Source organism: Colius striatus, chromosome 4, assembly GCF_028858725.1.
Source record: "Colius striatus isolate bColStr4 chromosome 4, bColStr4.1.hap1, whole genome shotgun sequence".
In the NCBI taxonomy this organism is placed as follows: domain Eukaryota; kingdom Metazoa; phylum Chordata; class Aves; order Coliiformes; family Coliidae; genus Colius; species Colius striatus.
Genome location: NC_084762.1, coordinates 51658696 through 51669348, shown reverse-complemented (window position 1 = coordinate 51669348; position 10653 = coordinate 51658696).

Genomic DNA, 10653 nt, shown 5'->3' with positions numbered 1-10653 from the left:
CTTGATTAGTGACTTTCTTCTTAATCTGGAAGTGATCTCCCTGAAATTTTATAAAGTTTTTGGTTCCTGATCCAGTGAGGTGTTAGTAAATACACGTATTTAAAACTGCGTTTTTTTTTTTAAATGCTGATATAATACAGAAAAAAGTGAAGTTAATTTCCATTGAAGAATCCTTAGCACTGATTTCTCTTGAAGTTACATATTTTTAGGTGTAATGAGTAGCATTATCTATTCTTCACAGAGCTCAATAGCTACAGAGAGAGAGGAGCTGTTCAGCAATTAATTTTTCTAGAATTTAGATATCTGTTCTCATGTTGCCTGTAACTTTCATGTAAGTCAGCTATACGTCCTGAACACCCTACACAATCCCCAGTCATCGTAAAAAAGTTTGGGGCTTTTCTAAAACTTTAATTGATCAAAGCAGGAATAATTTAAATATGATGAAGTCTCCTCAGTTCCCTTGTATGGAAAACTTCTATTCATATTTTACAGAAAGAATTTGCCTGATGTTATGAAATAAATGTCCAACAGTATCAATTTGAGTGAGTAGCTGTGTCATGGACCACTGTGGTCGAATTTCTTTATGACTTTCCTCCACTTTAACCTGGCAGCTGCTAAACACCCCTCCTCCCACAACCAGGCCACAGTTCTGCCCTTAGAATCAGTTTGCAGGGGAGGATCCATGGAGCTTTAGATCTTTGTTTTCCCTCTGGAGCCAGCAGCAGTTCATAGTTTACCACACCGCAGGACAAAGAGGAAGTTCATCTTTTCAAACCATAAAACCTGCTGAGCCCTTCTTCAGTGCCTGGTGGGAAGAGGAGCTTTCTAAGGTGTGACACATGCACCAGATTACTCTTTTTCCATAAGTACAAACATCTAACAGCAAATAAATTATCATCTAAAAGAACCTAACTTTCTCAGGGGGAGAATGTTTGCTTTCAGGGATAATAGCTACTAGCACAAATATTGTAGCGAGTTTCGTGCCAGGTAGCCTCAGTGAAAGGGGCAGTGGCTGGTCCTTGGTGACTACCCCAGAAACCTTTCCTTATCCCCAGCTCTGCCTGCCACTCCCTCCTTTTGCTGAGTAATGCTTTACAGCAGGGTGGAGGACAAGGACATGCTTTAGAGCAGACCAGTAGAGTCCACCTCTGCTTACAAAGGCAAAGATAACTGTACTGCAGCTGCAGGGGGAAGGATGGGGGTGGGGGTGCTTTCTGTTTGGGGTTTTTTTTTGGTTGGTTCATTGGGGTTTTTTGTGTGTGTCTGGAGTTTTTGGGTTTTTTTTTGTTTCTAGAAATGTATGGTTTCTTCTTTCAGACAAGTGATTCAATCAAATGACACAAGGGCGGTATCTAGCAAATGATGTTAAGGTGGAAAATCCAGTGAATATTGTTAACAATGCGATGATGAAATGTATTTCTGATTCATATGAAGCTATTATGCAAATATTTCACATTGTTTGGAATTATGTCATTAATCTTTTCTGCATTGTTTAAAAGCTCTTTACTGCACTGTGGCCTAAGCTGCCACTCATTTATTTTGGGAAAAGATCCCAGTGGAAGGCAGTGTATAAAGAATGCTTGTGAACATATCAAAATTACATTCAAAGTAAATGCTGGATAATGCATATTCTGTGAAAAAGTAGGCACAACACAGAGCTGGTTTCTAAACCCCGGACAGCACTTAGGTCCAGAGCAGTTCCATTAAGTACAGTTAAAAGCTTTCAAGTGCTTGCAGGACCAGAGCCCTTGGGGAGGGAAAATGATTGGACTGAGAAGTACATTAACAGCAGGTTTTGATACTTTTAAGTAAACAGCTGGCACTCCCAGAATGGAGCCATTGTTTTTCTTGTGTGCTTGTGTCTTTGATTCTTGTCTCCTTAAACAAATTCAAGCTGTTTAGTCCTTTGTAACCACCAGGAATAGTTCCCTCCCCTCAGCTGCTTTCTCCTTATCTTTCTCTCTTCAGCTCTTTCCCCTATATCCACTCTCCTGTTTGCTGCTTGCCTGGTTTCTTTTCCCGTGTGGCTGGCTTGTTTAACTTTCCAGGTGCCAGCTGCAGCTGTAGGAATGAGTAAGCCAGCCGAGCTGTGAGCTGTGGGATTGGCAGAGCTGTAAAAAAGTCAGATCCTTGCCCTGAACGCAGACATTTTGTTACCACCTGACAGCATGAAATACAGTCTTTTATATGTACGAAACAAGGAGTGGCAGAGCAACTCTTTTATTGTTTTCCTCTGCGTAGCAACTGAGGCCTCTTTGAAGTTATCTGCAGACCGTTTTTTCAGCACACTGTGACTCTCTTTCTTGGAAAACTTACATGACAGGGTTTGTTTAGGTAGATAAAAGCAAATGATCACTTTACTGTGCATCTGGTAGAACAGAACTGAACGCAAAAGAATAGACTGTTTTGGCTAGAAGAGACCTACAATGATCATCCATCCCAAGTGCCTGACTGTTCAAGGGCTGACTAAAAGTTAAAGGATGTTATTAAGGGCATTGTACAAACGTCTCGTGAACACAGACAGGCTTGGGACATCAACCGCCTCCCTAGGAGCCTGTTCCAGTATTTGAGCCTCTTAGTAAAGAAATGCTTCTTGATGTCCAGACTGAACCTTCCCTGGTGCAGCTTTGAACCATTCCCACATGTCCTGTCACTGGATACTAGAGAGAATAGATCAGGACCTTCTTCTCCATTTCCTCTACTCAGGAAGCTGGAGAGAGCAATGAGATTGCCTCTCAGCCTCATTTTCACCAAACTAGACAAACCCAGAGCCCACAGCTGTCCTTCATATGACATGTCTTCCAGCCCTTGCACCAGCTTTATTTCCTCCTCCTCAGGCATTCAAGGACTTTCACATTGTTCTTAAATTGTAGGTCTCAGAACTGTATGCAGTACTGGAGGTAAGGCTACACCAATGCTGAATTTCTACTGTGTTTGATGCACTTCAGGACAGGGTTTGCCCTTTTGGCTCCAGGGCACACTGTTGACTCATATTGAGCCTGCTGTCCACCACACCTCCATATCCCTTTCTGCAGGGCTATTCTCCAGCCACTCTTCTCCTAAGTCACAGTTGTGTTTGGCATAACTAGAAAGATTAGGCCTTTTTGTCCATGAATCTTCATCAGTGCTGCACAGCTGAAGGGTATTCAACAGGAAGATTATTTAGCAAAGCTGTAGCTTGGGATATGGAAGCAATCTTTTCATCTGATTTATCTAGTTCAGCATTAGCTGCAATGGTGCAGTACAGTGTTAAGTTTTCAGGGATGGTAGGTACGGGAATGTTGCATTCCCTGGCTCGGGAAAAAAAAAAAAGAGTATTATTCTGTGATGTTTTTTCCTGTCTCGATTGAGGTACATGAGCTAATACACTTAAAATTATTATGTATGTTTCTATACTAAGTCAGCATGTAACCTTAGAAAGGCTTGGCTTAGTGAAAAAAAGACATCTCTATTTTAAAAGTGAAGAACAAAGGCACAAAACCAGATATCAATTGATCTAAAGTTTAGTCTGGAAATTACAAGAACAGTGAACCCTCAGATTGGTGGGATTTGAAGTTACTTTCATTTGGAAATGCAGGAACAAGAACTCAGCTGTTGTTTTTTGGCAGATTTCATTGAGTTCATAAAAGATATTCTATAATGTAGTTGCCAGTTATCAACGGATGAGATGTGGTAGCAGAGAAAGTTCCTTCAAATTTTCATAGAATCATAGAATAGTTTGGTTTGGAAGTGACCTTTAAAGGTTGTCTAGTCCAACCCACTTGCAGTGAGTAAGGACATCTTCAGCTAGGCCAGGTTGCTCAAAGCTTCACCCATCCTGACTTTGAATGCTTCCGGGGATGGGGCATCTACAAACTCTTTGGACAACCTGTTCCAGTACCTCGCCATCCTCATCATAAAAAAAATTTCCCGTATATCTAGTCTGAATCTACCTTCTTTTACTTTAAATCCTTTCATAGAATCATAGAATGGTTACTTCTTAAAAGGCTGTTTGAGTGTTATATTGGTGTGTAAAATACACATCTGAATGCTAACTGAAACCTCACTCTGGGTTGTTTCACCAGAGTACCTTGTTGAAAAACGTATTCTTTACAGGTGTCTGTCTCCTTGGAGAACACATTTGTCATACCACTAAGTGAGGAGCTGGCTGATCTGCTAGGATATGTTTTCACTACAGTTAACTGGTGTTCTTAAGAGAGTCACCAGAACATCATCCATGTGTGAAAGCTTCTTATGAAATTATGTTAATGATGATATAAGCAGAGTGGGTACTTCGACCTCTGCCTCCACTTTTAATTGTCCTGGTAATTTGTCTGCACTGCAGTGAGGTTACAGACTAATCCATTCAGAGCTGATACTCTTCTAATGCCTATCCTGAATTCATTACATGAATCTACAAGTCAATGCACAGCCACTGAGGAAGAAAAGCTCCTAAAATAAGTCAGCTCATGCCATATGTAAAGAGTCATCTAAGACCACCTGAGAAGCCTTGGAGCAAATATAACTACTTTTGCCTTATGCATGGACTTTGCCTCAGATCTATGGTAGTGTTCATCATAAAAAAGTAAAATATTTATGAGACAAATCTATTAAAGTGATACAAAATACTCAAGGCTGAAAAAAGGTATGGAATTGAAATTTGTTCCATTATTATTTGGAAGATTTCCTAAGGGCTTGCTGTCACAGGACTTTGTAAATTGGCTTTTATGTTAATAATTCTTGTGAAGTCAACTGGGTTGTTCTTTTCACTGTGGTACTTTCCATAGCTAAATTTTGGAATATGTTGGCATTAGTTGTGTTTACACGAAAAAATTACTAATGTTCTCTAAAAAGACACAGGATAAATGAGAATGCATATGGGCCAAGCCAACATCATAAGCAGTTAATAATAATAATTAATATATAATAATAAATAGGACATAGTCCATATACATATTCTTGCATTTTCTAAGTCTTTGATTTTTAAAGTGAAAAGGGCACTTAGGAGGAGTCACATGGTTCAAGCTAATAAAATAGTCAATCTGAAAATAAAAGCAAATCTTGGTTCCCATGTCCTCACAGCGTCGAGGAAACTTAAGTGAGACAGGATGAATCACAAACCCAGAGGGCTGGACTAGGTAATCTTTGAAGGGCCCTTCATTCTATGTTTCCATAATATTTAAAAGGTACATTAAAGAGGGCTTACGTGCTCTCTGTATTTACAGAGGATGAATAACTGCAAAAAGGAAGATTGAAGTAAGCTGTCAGTTGAACTTTCCAGCAGTAATTAAAGGATTCATGTCAGCTGAAAGGCTGTTGAATTCTCATTGCCGGAAGATCTTAGTATTAGGATGGCTAGTTGTTCAGAAAGATAGCAGTAGAGTTGATCCTGTGTTGAGTCCCTTCTGTTCTTATTTTCATAAACAATTCAACTGATTAAACCACAAACAAGTTAGATGAGTCTGCGAGATCCAGTCCTTTAAACCACTGGGCTTTCCTACTCAGTGTCTTCTGGTGACTTAAGAGGGGGTGCTGATCTAGTCAGGTGCAGGTCATTTATGATCAGGGATGTAGATAGAATCTGACCTTGTAATTCTGTGCGCACTTGATTTTTCTTGTAATGACTCCAGTGCAGACTGCTGAGGTCTAAAGCCTTTCTTGGGATTACTTTCCTTTTTTTGTTACCTCTTTTCCTCTCTTGTCTCCTCATACTAGAACCTTCCTCTTGCACTCCCCAAGCAAAAGGTCTAAATGCTCTTCCACCTTCTCTTTTCACCTCAGATTTAGCCCTGACTGGGTGCCAGATGCCAGAGTCCTTCTATCACTCCCTCTCCTAAACTGGACAGAAGCGAGAGAAATATAACGAGACATTTGTGAGTCGAGATAAGGAGAAGGAGATCGCTCATCAATTAGCATAATGGGCAGAACAAACTCAGCTTGGAGAGAAAATGGTTTGATTTATTAGTGAACCGTCAGAACAGGGACATGAGAAATAAAACCAAATCTTAAAACACCTCCCCCCACCTCTGCAGGACTCTCCTTCCTTGCCCCCCAGCAGCATAGGGTATGGGGAATGGGGGTTGCGGTCAGTTCATTACAGATGGACTTTGCTGCTACTTCATCTCATGGGGAGGCCTCATCACACTTCCCACTGCTACAATGTGGGGTCCTTTCCACGGGAGACAGTCCTCCACAAACTTCTCCAACATGGGTCCTTCCCATGGGCTACAGTTCCACACAGACTGCTCCGGCATGGGGCCTCCCATGGGGGCAGCTCCTAACACACTCCCCTGTTCTCTTAAATATTGCTTATGGGCTTTACAGTAAATCCTAGATTCACTCTTCTTTATGTTCCTACTATAGGGGTTTTATGTGGCCAACCCTCTTTGAAAATACTTGCTGATGACAAAAGAGGAAAGACTCTGAAGAAGACTCATGCATGTAATGAAATGTTAATGTCAAAGCCTGCCACAAATGAAAATACTTTAATCTTAGCTAAATTTAGTTAAGGAAATTCTTTTAAGGATAAATTAACAAGTACCAAGCTATAGTTTCAGGAGCTAAAAATATAGAATGAGTCAATCGAGCCACAGATGATTTCAACAGAGAGCACAATTTAATGTAAAGTTAAAAGAAATCATCACAGTTTGCTTTGTGGAGAAGAAAGATATGCCATTGGCATAGTTAACATTTTTTAGTACCTCAGCGTGAGGGAAAGCAGGGCATATTGTATTCAGATATTGCATTATATATGCTAACTTTGTCCTACGAGCTTTTATTTTATAACAAAGCAAATAGAACTTTTGAGATGAAACTTTTACTGATGATTATCATTGTGGTGTTAGAATTAGCAATGTCGTCATACTTGCAGCAATATTGTTACTGTAAATTGGAAGATGGAAAAGGTTTTTTTCTAACTTAACTTCCTGAAAAGATACCTCATTATCTAAGGTATGTGTGAGTGCCAAAAATATTGCTGTATGAAATACTGCTAAAAAACAATGTCAAAAGCTTACGGCATAATAAAACAATGCATTTGATTTAAAAGTAAATATATGATTCTCTTTTTTTAAAGCAGTATTTTTACTGCATTCAAATATACCCTTTTGAAAAATCTCTCTTTAAAAATATTATTATCATGAATACTGGCCTGTAAAATTAGAAAGACATTTGATTAAAAAATGTCAAAATGTCATTTTTACTTTAGAAACAAAGTGGCTTTCCTTGGCTCAACTCAGCTTGACCTGTATACCCTAAATGTACCTGTAATGCCTGCTCTGCCCAAATGCTGTGATTCAAATGTCTTTTGGTTACTTCTCTGTGCCATGTACTTCGGCATTAATCTATAGCTCCTCTGAAGCACTGTTTGAGTTGCAGGACAGAAGGATATCACAGGGCTGTCCAAAGAAAGAGGACAATGCAGAGAGTGATGGCTTGCAGAAACTGTGCTATAATTCTTGTGAGACCTGACACAAGCTTCTGCTTGACAACCTAAATCTAAGTATCTTAGTCAATTTGTCACATGGAATAGTTTCACTCTGGGATGTCCTGCCTTCTAAATCAATACCTTTTGTTTCTTCTTTTTTTCGTTTCTTCTTTTTTTTCTCTGAAGGAAAATTAAAACTTGATTTTTTTCCTGCACAAATGAACACTTTTAAGAAAACTGCATTTCCCACTGCTAAATGGAAAAATAAAAATCAAGAGTCACTTTACTTAAAACATGATGTTCCAAATGATCATTTATTGTATTTTTTTGGTGCCATTCAGAAAGTATTACAAACAAACCTCTAATATGTATATTTTTTAAAATGAAAATACAATAACACTGTAATATTAATTATATTTTAAATAGAATGAAAATTATGCATTTGGTTACTCAAGAGTGAGGAGTACTTGAATGGTGCAGTTACGTTAATTCAAGCAGAACAGCAGACTTGAAAAAATTTTTGCTTGTGTGATCTTTTCATATTACAAGTAGTAGGTGCTGTTCACAACTGTTTAAATACCTTATTTATTACCACAAAATTGGGACTGAGTAAAAACGTGCAGCTGAGATTCAGACAGTGTTCCCAAGATAGAAAACTAATGAGATCCCCAACATGTAGCTCAGTTTTCTTCCATGGCAGTATAATTTTCATCCTGCCAAGATCTCAGTGACTCTGTGTAAAATTGTAAAATCTTGCTCCACAAAACTCAAATAAAAAAAAGCAAGCCATAGACTCAGTGTTGCACGCTGCTGACACTTAGGTTTTTTTACTTAAATTGTTTAGAGTAGGATTAATGTTACAACTCAAAGTTGTCTTTCTTTCCTGAAAACCATTCCTTCTTCATTATTAACCAACATAATTAAAAGTAGACAGCAAGTGAGCTTCTAAATTCCAACGAAAATAAAAGAAATAAAACCAATCTCTGTTAGTCAGCATTGAACTATATGCTATTTTTTAAGAATTTGCATGGAATTTTAATGAACTATGTGTTCACATCTTTAGGTATATTTTTCTTCATGATTTGCAGTAACCCTAAAATGCTTGCAGGTCACTAAGAAAACTATTTTAAGCAAGTTTCTAAAAATCACACATCTACAGAAATTAATATTCAGAAATGCACTGGAAATATGCTGCAGACTACTGTTGTGATTGCTGTTTGAAGTGAGACATTGATATCTAAAAAATACTAGAAATCTTTGAAGAAATTCTATTAAATGATATGCTACTTATCTTTAGAAGTTGGTAAAAGATATTATTAGAAGTACACAACCACTACATAACCAATTCACTCTTCCTCTTTCAATTTCTAGGTGTGCTAGATAGCTTATTCAAGGGGATCACAATTAATTTAGCATGTGCGTCTGAAGACTAGATGTTACTTTGAAGCACAATTCTGAAATGCATTTCGAAGTAGTATAAGATGATTATGGAAATATTTACACAAGACTTCTTTTGTTTTTTTACATTAAAAATGACTATATTGCATAGGCTTTCTAAATATTCAGTGGGTCATTCTTATCTAAAATATTTTATTTTTTTAATGTCACTAGGTGGTTAGCAAAATGAAGGAGAGCTTATTGGCATCCTAGTGAATTTCCACAGAAATTCTCCAAATATAAGAGGATACAGCTTTATGTGTGAGTACTTATTTTCCTTTTTAAAGAATGGTTACAAAACCCATACTTACAGTTGATACATAATGTGTAGGAGAGGTTAGTCCCACTGAAGTCAATGTAATTTTACTGATACTTAAGGTAATCAAGGCTACAGGATGATGTAAAAATAGCAGTACTTCAGATATTATGGGGACAGCATCTAACAAACACAATCAGTTGCTTCAGAAAAAAACTCAAGCCACCAAACTGGGAGGATTGGTTGATTCCCCAGAAGGCTGTGCTGCCATTCAGTGGGATCTCGACCGGCTTGAGAGTTGGGCAGAGAGGAACCTCATGAGGGTCAACAAGGACAAGTGCAGAGTCCTGCATCTGGGAAGGAACAACCCCCTGCACCAGTACAGGCTGGGGGTCGAACTGCTGAAGAGCAGCTCTGCAGAGAGAGACCTGGGAGTCCTGATTGATAATAAACTAAATGAGCCAGCAATGTGCCCTCATGGCCAAGAAGGCCAATGGCATCCTGGGATGCATCAAGAAGAGCGTGGCCAGCAGGTCAAGGGAGGTTCTTCTCCCTCTCTACTCTGCCCTGGTGAGGACTCATCTGGAGTCCTGTGTCCAGTTCTGGGCTCCTCGGATCAAGAGGGACAGGGAACTGCTGGAAAGAGTCCAGCGCAGGGCCACCAAGATGATCAGGGGACTGGAGCATCTTCCTTATGAGGAAAGGCTGTGGGAACTGGGGCTGTTTAGTCTGGAGGAGATTGAGGGGAGATCTTATTAACGTTTATAAATATCTAAAGAGTGGGTGTCAGGAGGTTGGGACATCCCTTTTTTCTATAGTAGCTAGCAACAGGACAAGGGGTAATGGGATGAAGCTGGAACACAAAAAGTTCCACTTAAACATAAGAAAAAAACTATTTCACTGTGAGGGTGAGGGAGCCCTGGCACAGGCTGCCCAGAGGGGTTGTGGAGTCTCCTTTCTTGGAGGTCTTCAAGACCCACCTGGACATGTTCCTATGCAAGCTGATCTAGGTGAACCTGCTTCTGCAGGGGGGTTGGACTTGATGATCTCTAAAGGTCCCTTCCAACCCTACCATTCTATCGTTCAATGATTAAATGATTCTATGAAGGGTCCCATTCTCGAGGTAGCCTTGGATTTGGTCAGGATTCTAGGGATTTCTGGTATTAATGCTAGTGGCACCGACTTCGAGGGCACTGTGGATTTTATTTGACAGCAGATGTATCTGCATTTCCAAAAATCTCTTTTAAAATGTCTTTTTCTGATATTAGACTCAATCATCTGGGTATGCAACTGAAAGTTTCTTCTCCATTTTATAGAGTGGGAGGTTCACAGATAACTCTTAAACTTTTGGCTAACCTATTCATCAAAACTGAAGAAGTAAAATTTGAGGGAAATCTACTGATTTGGAAGTCTGGCAAAAGAGCTAGCACCTCTATATAACTCTCTTGTATATACACTGAAGTCATGTTGCTACACTATGTTTACTATGCATATGATACAGAAGTAAAATGAGATAGATACTATATTTCGGTACTTTGCTCCTTTAGATCACATT